The 12,079-nt window shown below is 36.7% G+C and overlaps 1 protein-coding gene across 4 annotated transcripts in view; it reads right to left on the reverse strand.

Moving 5' to 3' along the window:
• Positions 1 to 12,079, reverse strand: part of Rnf150 (ring finger protein 150) — a 253,750-nt gene that overhangs the window by 158,986 nt on the left and 82,685 nt on the right. The window lies entirely within an intron of this gene.

Here is a 12,079-nt window from a genome sequence, read left to right on the forward strand (position 1 = left end):
GAGAACTTCAAAAACAAATTTAAAAAGGAAACATCAATGCAGTACCACTCTCGTTAATACCCTTTTAAAAAATTAAATATCGACTGAAATTTGGCAATCTATTTTCAGGTAATAACTTCTTGATTGTTTGAGGTAATGATTAGTAGTCTTGATATTGTGATTAGGGTAAAAATGAAGTACTTCTTAAATTTAAAACGTTATAAAAGTCCCAAAGGCAATCTTGACATTTCACTTTATTTCGTGTTCTTCCACGAGTAAAAATATCATTTTAAATTTAAAAATAAATCTTCAGTAAAGCTCATGTCTTAAAAGGCAACCAATTATTTATTGGGCTTTCTTTGATATAATTAATTAATTTGGGAAAGCTTCAGAAATCACCAATAAATAATAACATGTATAGTCACCCAAACCAACAGTATTTATTAAAATATCCCACAAGCATAACTGTTTTCTCAGTGCTTAGGAAACATTTGATTCTAAAAATAGATGGCCTAGATAATTTTTCACAGCTAGCCTTGCAGTCACCCAAGATCTAGCTGTATTGTAATGGAGAAGCTGACTACATGTAGCTTGGGAACACACTGATAGTCCCTGAGATGACAGGTCCTGTGGAAACTACGGAATGCATGTACTTCCTAGGAAAAAAAGGGCCGACATTTTCCCTGGGTTCTATACTAGTTTCTGAGCCTGTCATGTCCTTAATAATTTATAGAAACAGACTCTATCGCCATGCAATTCCAAGCAACCTGCAGATCCTCCCTCCTGAAATTGCTTATATTTTCTCAAGTACAACAGGAAGGGCTGCACAATACAAACCAGACATCCTCCCTCTCACAGTTCGCATCAGGCAGACCCGACTCATGGTCAAACAGGCTCTCTGCATCTCTCCAGCAATCCTTGTTCAATTTGTGAAACATTTAAGTGAAAATACCTTTATACACTTGTGCAGTTAACAATAAGGAATATGCTAAATAGCTAACTGAAGTTTTACTATACAGTAAAGTTGAAAACCATCCCCCCATTCTATTATTATTATTATTATTGATTTTATGGAAGTTGGATTATATCACAAATTGGACTCTGCAGTCTGTACTTATTTGGGTAACAGAAACTACCACGTCTAAGTAGACAACCAAAGACAATTCCTCTATAAATTGTGGTATGAAATGTCAAAGCCAGTCCTGTTGGCCAGTATCACTAATTCTAAAAGAAAAGCCAGCACAAACCAAAAGATACCACCTCAAACCCAGTAGGATAGCTGCAATAAAAAATAAATCCAAAACAGAAAATAACAAGTACTGGTGAGGATGTAAAGAAAAGGGAACTCTTGTACACTGTTGGCGGAAATGTAAATTGGTACAGTCCTTCTGGAAAACACTATAGCATTTCCTTACAACATTAAATACAGACTCGAAATATGACTCAGCAATCAATCTTGCTTCTGGGTATGTACTCAAAAGAACTGAACAGAGTCTGGAAGAGACAGGTGCAGTCTCATATACACTGTGGCATTCTCCACAGCAGTCAAGATACAAAACTAACTGCAGCACTACCTATGGATGAGGGCTGTGACAGCAAAACTGACGGGCAACTTGATTGGCTTCAGAGACCCCTAGGGATCAGTAAAGTACACTTTGGGGTGTGTCACAGGTGTCATTTGGGGTTTTATTCCTCTTTTATAAGGTATCTAAAATAGTCGACTTCACAGAAATGAAAAATAGATTGGAGTTGCCAATGACTAAAGGAAGAGAGGATGGAAAGTTGTTTACAGCATTTCAGTTTTTCAAGATAAAAATGATTTAGAGGTCTATACAACGTGAGTATGTTTTACACTACTAAAGTGTCCACTTAAAAACTGTTAAGATAACAAATTTTATGTTATGTGCTTTTTAAACACAATTAAAAATACCTGTTTTCAGACCTGAGGACTAGTGGAACAGATTAGAAGATGCACAAACAACGCCAGACACACTCAGCCACCTCATCTTTGATAAAGGAGCCAAACACCCTCACTGGAGGAAAGATAGCCTCTTTAATAAATGGTGTTGGAAAAACTGGGTTTCAACTTGTCAAAGATTAAAACTAGACCTATACCTCTCGCCATGCACTAAACTAAAATCAAAATGGATTAAAGATCTAAATATTAGAATAGAAATGCTGAACCAGCTGGAACAGAGATTACGTAGAACTCTTGAAGCCATTAGTGTAGGAAAAGACTTTATGAACAAAACCTCAGTTGCCCATGAACTAGCACAAACAATCAACAAGTGGGATCTCTTCTTATTAAAAAGCTTCTGCACAGCAAGAGAAACCACCAGCAGTGTGAAGAGACAACCCACAATGTGGGAAAAAATCTTCACCTGCTCTTCCTCAGACAAAGGTCTACTACTATCTAGAATCTATAAAGAGCTTAAAAAAATCAGACCTCCCAAATTTAAAGACCCAATCCAAAAATGGGCATCTGAAATGAACAGACATTTCTCAGACAAAGGAGTAGAAATAGCAAATAAATACATGAAAAAATGTTCAACATCACTGGTCATTCGAGAGATGCAAATGAAAACAACGCTGAGATTCCACTTCACTCCAGAAAGAATGGCTGCTATCATGAAATCAACCAAGAACAAATGGTGGTGGGGCTGTGGGGAAAGAGGAACCCTGCTCCACTGCTGGTGGGAGTGTAGACTGGTGCAAGCACTGTGGAAATCAGTATAGAGATACCTCAAAGAACTAGGACTGGAAATCTCATTTGACCCAGCTATTCCCCTGCTGGGGAATCTTCCCTAAAGAATTAAAAGAATCATACCACAGTGATATATGTGCACCCATGTTCACAGCAGCACAATTTGTAATAGCTAAAACTTGGAAACAGCCCAAATGCCCATCAACTGGAGACTGGATAAAGAAAATCTTTTTTTTTTTATAAAATGGAGTACTACTCAGCCTTAAAAAATGAGAAATTATGGAGACATTTATAGCTAAATGGATGCACATTGAGGCGATACTCTTATGGGAAATAAATAGGACACACATGTATAAATACCGAAGTTTCTCTAGTGTCAGAAACTGAAAGTGTAAATAAGGACTAAAACATATAATAGATAACGTGAAATAGGAAGAAAAGGGGCAAAGGGAAAGGGGAAGTGGGAGGGGTGGGGAAAGGAGAGAAGGGAATGGAATTAATATGAGAAAATGGAAAAATGGAAACAAAATCATTGTTAATAGGGAGGGATGGAGGGGTTGAAGGGAGGGCTGGGCAAGGGGGAAAAATAAGAACCAAGAGAGATTATGTAAAGTTGCACATTTCCAATGATGAATGTCATTATATTGTATACCTAAAATGTACCAATGATTAGAATGAATAATTGATAATGCAAAATAGGAAGAAAAGGTCCAAAGGGGTAGGGGTGGTGGGAGGGGCAGGGGAAAGTGAAGAAGGGAAAGGAAAAATGCTGAGAAATGGAAAAAATGGAAACAAAGTCTTTGTAAATAGGGAAGGGTGGAAGGGGTGAACGGAGGGCTAGGAATGGGGAAAAAATAAGAACCAAGATGCATCATGTAAAGGTACAAGTTCCCAATGAGAAATGTAAATGTGTTGTATACCTAAAATGTACCAATAAAAGAATTTAAGTAACTAAAAAAAAAACCTGTTTTGTAAAAAATCAGCTCTATCATCCAGCCTAAGAAACCACCACAGTTATAAAATTCCACTAGAAGCCTGTTACTTTTACCTAGAAAAAAATCCACATATTTACAGTCAACAGATCTTTGACAAAGGGGCCAAGAACATACAAGGGTAAAAAGATAGTCTCTTCAATAAATGATGCTGGGAACACGGAATATACACAAGCAGAAGACAGAAATTGAATCCTTTTTATCTCATCACTTATAAAAATCAACTTCAAAATGGATTAAAGAGTTACTGTAAAAAATGAAACTGTTAAACTACTAAAAGAAAAGGTGGGGAAAACTCTCACATTGGTTTGGGCAAAGACTGCTTTGAACATGAGCCCCCAAAAGTAGAAACAACAGTGAAAATATATAAATGTGATGACATCGAACTAAAAAACATTTGCACAGCAACAGAAACATCAGAATTAAGAGACAATCTATGGAACAGGAAACAATGATTGCAAATCACACATCTGATTAATGGTACTATGCAAAATATATAAGGAATTCAAAGAACTTAATAGCAAGAAAACAACCTGATTTAAAAATGGGATATTTCTCAAAAGAAGACATACAAATGGCCAACAGGTATATGAAAAATACTCATTGTCATTAATCACCAGAGAAAGCAAATTAAAACTACAGTGAAATATCATTTCATATCTACTGTTAGAAAGATGAAAATGCTGGCAAAGATGCAGAAAGAAGTGACCCCTTGTACACTGTTGATGAGAATGTAAATTAATACAGCTGCTACTGAAAACAGTAAGAGTTTCTGCAAGTAACTAAAACTACTACATGATCCAGAAATCCCATTTCTGAATATATTTCTAGGGGAAATGCAATCCATATACTGAAGAAATATCTGTCATCCCATTTTCATTGTAGCATTATTCACAAAAACCAAGAAATGGTATCAACCTAAATGTCCAGCAACAGATGTATGGATAAAGAAAATGCGATGGAAAGAAAATTCTGAAATTTGCAATGATATAGATGAAGCTATAGGGTATTATAAATGCCCAGGACACAGAAATACAAATACTGCATGGTTCTATTTACACTTGGGCAGAATCTGAAAAACAAAATAGAGCTCATGGAAGAGAGTAAGAGAATGGTTGCCAGGGGCTGAGTGGTGAGGTAAAGAGACATAATGGAAAGGTGTACACAGTGTTAGACAAGAGAGATGCATTCTAAAGACCTAATGTACAGAATGGTGACTACAGTTAATGAAACTAAATTATGTACTTGAAATGTGCTATGAATGTAGGTCTTAAATGGTCTCACTATACACACACACATACACACACGTGCACGCGCAAAGGTAATTATGTGATGTATGTTACTTAGTTAGTGGGAATAATTTTATAATGGTATATCAAAACATCACGTTGTATGTCATACATACATACAACTTTTATTTGTCAATTATACCTCAGTAAAATTCCATGAGGGGAAATCCTGTGACTCCCAAAGGGAGGTGCTTTCCATCTGATCAGAACAGCCCTTAAGGTATAACGAAAGAATCATTTTGCTAGTTTGTTTTGTAGCTACGTCTCGCTGTCTCACTGTGCTGCCCAGGCTGCTCGCTGCTCTCGGGCTCAGCAGACCCTCCTTCTCTGCCCACCCAGTACACAGTTGGAACTACAGGCACACGCCACCATGCCTGGCTTGAAAGTTTCTTTTGCTTTCCCCAAACTCAACAATTTTAACTCAAAAAGCCATAGTTCCAAGAGATTTAATGACTCCAAAGCTGTTACTCCTCCTCCTAAAGCTGGGTGAAGAACCAAAAGTCAGAATAAAAATCTTCACTGAAAACGAGTCGTTAGCTGTGGCTCTGTAGAGCAACATTAATAAGGCGAGGAGTCCTCTTGGTGTTAGCTCTCGGGCACAAGGCTCCTTTCTGCTGCTGCTAACAGGTTCATCTTCACAGCTCTCAACATCAACACAGGAGTCCTCATGGCAGCTTACAAAGAATGACGTGGAGTGCTCAGTGGATAAGAGGATACAACAGGAATTATGCATTAATGTCAGTGGGGAAAAATGAATGTGCTCCCATGCCCCAGTGGCAAAATACATCTAATTCCCATCTGATGTTTCTACTGCTTCAGGGGAGGTACTGGGTACGAGAGCACAGCCAATGAGGCAATGGCCCTCATGCATTACTCTATGGCTATATCCCTGTGCTCTTTCAGCTCCTTCACAAGCCTATGAGTTAAAGTCCACTCAACAATGCGTATGTGACATTTGGTGTTTGCAATTGAAACTTTGGAGCCACAAAGGAAAGAGAGTCAATATTATGATTAAAACAATGTTTATGGTATGCACTAGGAAAAGATTTTTCAAGATACTTCAATGGAGTTCCTTTAACATTCTTTGGCGTCCATTAGAAAGCACCAAACTGGGACCAGGCCCAGGGCATAAAGAAAGCTAAGAAACACAACACAATATGGTAGTCAAAGGGACAGTCTCTATCTCCAAGGCTATGGTTGAATGGCATCTTAAAGATAAAAGGACTACTGACTGGTCTCGAAAGGATAAGGATTTCAGAAGCAGAGTGGGAAGTTAGGAAGACACTGAAGACTACAGAGTATTACAAAGCTGTGAAAGTACACAAATGACAAGTATGTGCGAAGACTGCTAAAGGTATCTATAGGAGAAGCACAAGGAAAAAGAACAGATACAATAGTCTTTCCAGTCTAGTGATAGTTGACTTTAATTTTACATATGGGGCCATTCCTGTCTTGTTCATTGCTGTACACAATGTGTTTCTGGCATGTAATACGTATTTGAAAAGATCTGTTGAATGAAAAAGCAAAAGATCAGGCTACAAAGACATCTGAGAAGCCAGATCACACCTGAATGCTACACTTAGAATTTGGATTTTATTTTTTTCTTGCAGTAAAAAACAAACACATAAAATTTGCCATCTTGACCATTTTTAAGTCTGTCATACAGCAGTGCTAACTATATGTACACGGTTTATATAAGTGATCTCTAGAATTTTTTCAGAGTGCAACTCCTCACTTCGAATTCAGAGTTTTGGTCTGCAGGCACAAGGTTTGTGAAACTTTCTGCAAAAGGCTCTTCTGCATTTTAGGAAGCAAACAGTAAGTACTGTTCAGGGTAGGTCAGACCATCATTGGTCTGCGTAAAGGGAAAAATCATTAGTTGGTTAGTGATTTTCATAGTAAACTGACCACAAGTTTATTGTTTATATTTTAGTTTTGTTAGGGAAAATTTTAATTGCAACAAATTTGTTAGAATTGTTGACATATAAATTTATCTGAAAAATCTTGCTTATCCTACATTCAGTTTAACTAAAGAAAAAGATATTATGCAAAATAATACCCTGATCCTAAACAGCACAGCTCAGCTCAAAATAAACATTCTTAATTGAAATCTGCTTATCTTACTCTAAAAGGCTCTGAGGTCAAAAATTGCTGCAAGTCATCGATTGTTGGTTTTGGGTTTTCAACCTGCATTCTGTTGAATCATCTGAGTTCCAGACTTTCACTTCTCATTCCTTTGGCCTGGACCCAGTATTTAACACAGATTCATCAGCCTTTTGTTTATTTCTTGCTATTCTTTTTATATATGTGTGTGATGGCTGAGTGTAGAAATAGTCTGGTTGGCTGTCTTATTCACTCTAATATAGTATTCAATTTCTTTTTTAAAAATGTGAAATTCCACTTAAGGTTTTTTTCTTCTTGTTTTTAACTCAGAGTATTTTTGCTCAGCATCTTCCCACTAAATTGCCCCTAGCTTTTTAAAAAGCAGAAAATGTAACACTCATAAATTCACTGCATTATCACTCAATATATCATAATTTTAAGGCCTTCCAGAAACCGATGTGTGTCATTTTCTGGGAAAACTTTAATGTGAGAATAAACTAGTAACAACAAGAGGGATAAATTTCATTAAGAAAGACTGAAGGAAGACAGAAAACACAAACATAATCTGAAGAGAGCATTAAATCTGCATTTTCTTCTGAAGGAAACCAAAGAGCTCAAGAAGATTTGGAATTTCCAAGTGGCTTTGAAGGCGTTTTAGTCCCAGTTTCCCAACAAAATAATATCATTTATTTTGTTTTTCTCATCATGTAAACAGAAGCCTGAATCATTTTTGTAATAAACTGTTAGATCAAAAAAGATTTTTTTCCCAAGATAGCTAAAGAGCTCCTGGCCAAGGACTAAATTATTCCCAGCTGTAGAAGTAGATTTCATTTTCCCTGGGAAAGCTAATAGCTGAATTCATGCTATTTGCATAATATCAAAGAAAAGACAATCAATGGAAGATTAGCAATACGAATCAGTTAATGAAGCACCACGTACACATACACATAGATTTAACCAGAGTTAGAAAAATATTAAATTCTCATCTAATACGTCTAGTTTAGAGGAATTAATATTTTACAACAGCCAACATGCAATCATGTGTACTAACATGTCAAAATATAAATATTCATTAAGTTAAAGTACTAACCAGTTATAGAATTCAAATTATACATAAAATAATTATAAAATATGCAATAGACACAGACTCTATTCTGTACGCCCACCCTGAGAAATCTGGGATGTCATGTTAGTTCTATGTGGTCCAGTCCGTGAGCCTCACCTTCCTAGGGCTTCAAGTAAAGAGAATGTTTGGCTGATTTTCAGGTGTCAGAATAAGACTCTTGAGGAAAGAAGGAAGATGAAGACTACCCTCAACTCTGGAGACAGGTGAGGCACATACTACACTCTAGGGTGCTCCTAAGAAGGTGACCTTCAGTGCTACCAGTTAAATAAATATCCTTCAACCCTGGCCAGAGGACTTTATCTAAGAAATCGAGAAGAAGGCCAAATATCTAACAGAGCCGGCAACCTCTTCTGGGGTCTAATTGTACACAAAAAGAATCTCTTTTCCTTTTTTTTTTTTTTTGGTACCAGGGATCAAACTCAGGTCCTTGCGTTTGCCCAGCAGGCGGCAAAACCACTGAGCTAAATAAATTCCCCGCCCGCCCTCTCTTTCCCATTTTGATGGAAATAAGAGGAGAGATTTGACTTGGAACAATGAGAAGTGGTTGAGTCACCAGAAGCAGCGCCAATAGTTTCAGAAGCAGAGAGAATTGCCAAGAGTGGAAGATAACTTCCCTCAAAGCAAGAGGGAGGATTAAAGTCCCTTAGGGAGAAGTAGGAGGCTCTGGCTGGTGGCTTGAAGGTCTATTGTAGATGACAGATTCAGGGTTCAGGAGACTAAGGCACTCTGCAGTCAGGAGCCAGACATCCCCAAGACAACTGACTACCTTGGAAAGAATGCAAAAGCCAAGTCATGCCTGTGTGGTGGGCAAGGAACAGAGTGTGGAGGTGCCATGATCAGAAAATAAGGTAGAGTTCAGAGGGAAAAGTTGCTACACTTCTCCGGTCTGTGGCTAAGAATAGGAATTTTATGGAGGCATGAGAATCTTAAGTCTTTGTAGCGAAAACTAAATAGAGAACACAACATTGGAGACATTGGAATGGAGTAACAGATAATGTGAGATTAGATACTCCAGTTAGCGAGGCTCCACGGTAAGTATTTTTCTAACTTGCTATGATTATGAAATACACACATCTATACCTGCACACACATTTGATCTTGCACTGATGTTTTAATGGCTAAAAATGAGAAAGCAAAGTGTGTACCACTATCCATAACAAAGAACAGAACTGAAATAAAATTCATAGCAGTATTAACAAGGATGAAGCATTTTAAGATGCAAATTATGATTCTAACATTGTCTTTTATTTATTTATGTGGGTAAAGATGAAACAAATGTAATGCAAATATCTACAATAAATAGAGCAACCATAAAGTTATTGTCCAAATCAAGGAAATTCTGATAGCAAAAAGGAATGCTATTAATAATTATATAAAACAACAAGGAAAAACTGGGCCAGTCTTGGGAAAACTGAGGCGTCCAACATGTAGGTGTCAAATAACAATTACACCAGTAGCCTCTGATCTACAAACAGGAAACTGTGCGATACAGGAAACAAAAGTACACGAAGCTGAATACCCATGATAATCAACACATGTATACATAAAGTACACATTTATATATGTAGCATTAATATACAAATGCCTATGGACAGTATTATTATGTTTTAAATATATAAAACTTCATGGTAGATTTAGATCACTATGTACTTTCTTAACCAATGGCTTCTAAGAGTACTATCAACATCACATGCCTAGCTGAAAAGACTTTTAAGTTTTAAAACTATTAGCAGTTTTATTAATCAATGTTATCTGAAGCATTTAGCAATCTGTTTAGTAAATGTTGGCTATTATTGTAAATACTAATTTTTTTAAAAACCACACAATCATTAATTAAGCACTACTATGTCATATTAATTCTACAGCCAAGCATCTAAATATGGTTGCTAACCTTGAGAAGCTTGAAGCATGGTCAGGGAAAGAAATATTCAAACAAATAATTATAACCTACTGTATTAAGTGCTATTAATATAAATCCACACATGGCTATGAATGTCTTAAACAGGTAAATCATGCTATGGCACAAGTGACAAGGAAATATAAATACCTAGCTAATATAAATACCAGATATAATAATATAAATACCAGATATAAAATATAAATACCAAAGGACAGAATGACCAAGTGAAGAGCAAGAGACAAAGTCAAGAGGGTGAAGTGGTCACATCATGATGGAAGAAAATACAAGTATATCATGCAATAAAAGAAGACCCAGGAGTACACAAAGTACCCAGAAATAATATCTATACTTAAATTTAAATTATAAAATATATTACTTTCCACACAATTACACAAGTACATCAGGCTAGATCTAAGACTCTATAAAATATAATGTGAAAATCTTACAAGGCACATTATTTTTCTTCTATGGGCTGTTACAACTTAAAAAGAAGTTCCACAGATTACTTTTTCTTGCCACTAGGAAGAACTGATGGAAAGTACACTGTTACATTTGTTTTGTCTTTTTGGTACTGGGGATTGAACTCAGAACCTTGAGTACACTGTTATTTTTGATGATATGGCAATATTTTCTTTGAATCAAGTATGAGAAAATACAACATAAATGAACAATGTTTTCAAGCACATTCCTATGTTATATAAATGAATGGCATAAGTAATATATGAATGAGATCAAGCCCTGAATAATCTGCAGAGCCATAATGAACCATATCTAGGGAACCAATTATGGAGTGAATACATCTTTATTTTTTTTTTTTAGGTAGGAAACGACAGACTGTTATGGCTTGGTTCTAGATGGACCCCCAAAGCCTCATGTACTAATAGGTGGGGCTTTGCAGAGATGCTGGGATTAAGTGTGTGATGCTGGGGTTAAGGATACTCCACCTTGGGTATTGGTGGTACCACTCAAAGGGCAGGTAGCCTGCATGGAATATAAAGGCAGGCTGCTTCTGCTGCTTCTACTTGCTGCTTGCTGCTTTTCTGTCTCCTGTCTGCTTGCCATGGACTATCAGTCCTTTGGTTGGTTTGGCATAGTTCTGGCTAGAATTAAGAGTGTGAGTGCTATACCCATCCTAGGGTGGTTAGCCTGCATAAAATGTAAGAGACAGAAAAAGAGCTAATGTGCTCTCACCTACCTGCTTGCTGTGGACTGTTTCTGCTCTGCAGTGCCCCTCTGCTGTGTGCCACCCTGCCTTGGAGCCAGGTGACTATAGACTGAAACCTCTACAGACTGTGAGTCAAATAAACCTTTCCTCCTTTAATTTTGGGTGTCAGGTATTTTGTCTCAGCAATAAAGAAAGTAACTAAGACACAGAGCCTGGAGAAAATATAAGACCTAACTTATTTTTGGAGAATGCTTCAAGCTGTATCTTGATAAGTAAAAATTATATGATTTCAGGTGCCAGTGGAGCTAAAATTTAAAAGATAGCCCTCTTCTCAATGAAAAGTTAATGATTCAAGCACATGGAATCATCTGTAAAAAAAACACGTATCTTGCGGTCATTTTCTGGTAGATGATATCAGCAATTCACCTGCATACAATAAAGGGAGAAAAACATCAATAAAATCCATAGTGAAGTGGCCCCGATATACTTAATAGTGTGTAGAAGGAAACATTTTGCATTTGAAGAGTTTAAGTCTTGCATAAAATGTCAGGTGCTTTTATCTGATGAATGAAGTTGTTACAGACAAATAAAATTTAACTTCAAAAATTTAAAGGCCCAAGTCCATACTTCTAGGTCTCTCTTTGATGCCACCAAACTCCTCAGACCTAATTATAAAGGAAGAAACTATTTCTGTAGTTATCTCAAAAACTGGTTCCATTCTGAAATTTCAACAAGTTTAATTCCAGTAAGTTTTTTCCCTTGAGGTTTTTTTTCTATGCAAGATGAGATCAATCCCAAAAAATGCAATTGGGCTTCATTAG

The sequence above is a fragment of the Heterocephalus glaber genome, unplaced genomic scaffold (genome assembly GCF_053883595.1).
Source record: "Heterocephalus glaber isolate CG9 unplaced genomic scaffold, H.glaber_assembly_v1.0 deba00001587, whole genome shotgun sequence".
NCBI lineage: Eukaryota > Metazoa > Chordata > Mammalia > Rodentia > Bathyergidae > Heterocephalus > Heterocephalus glaber.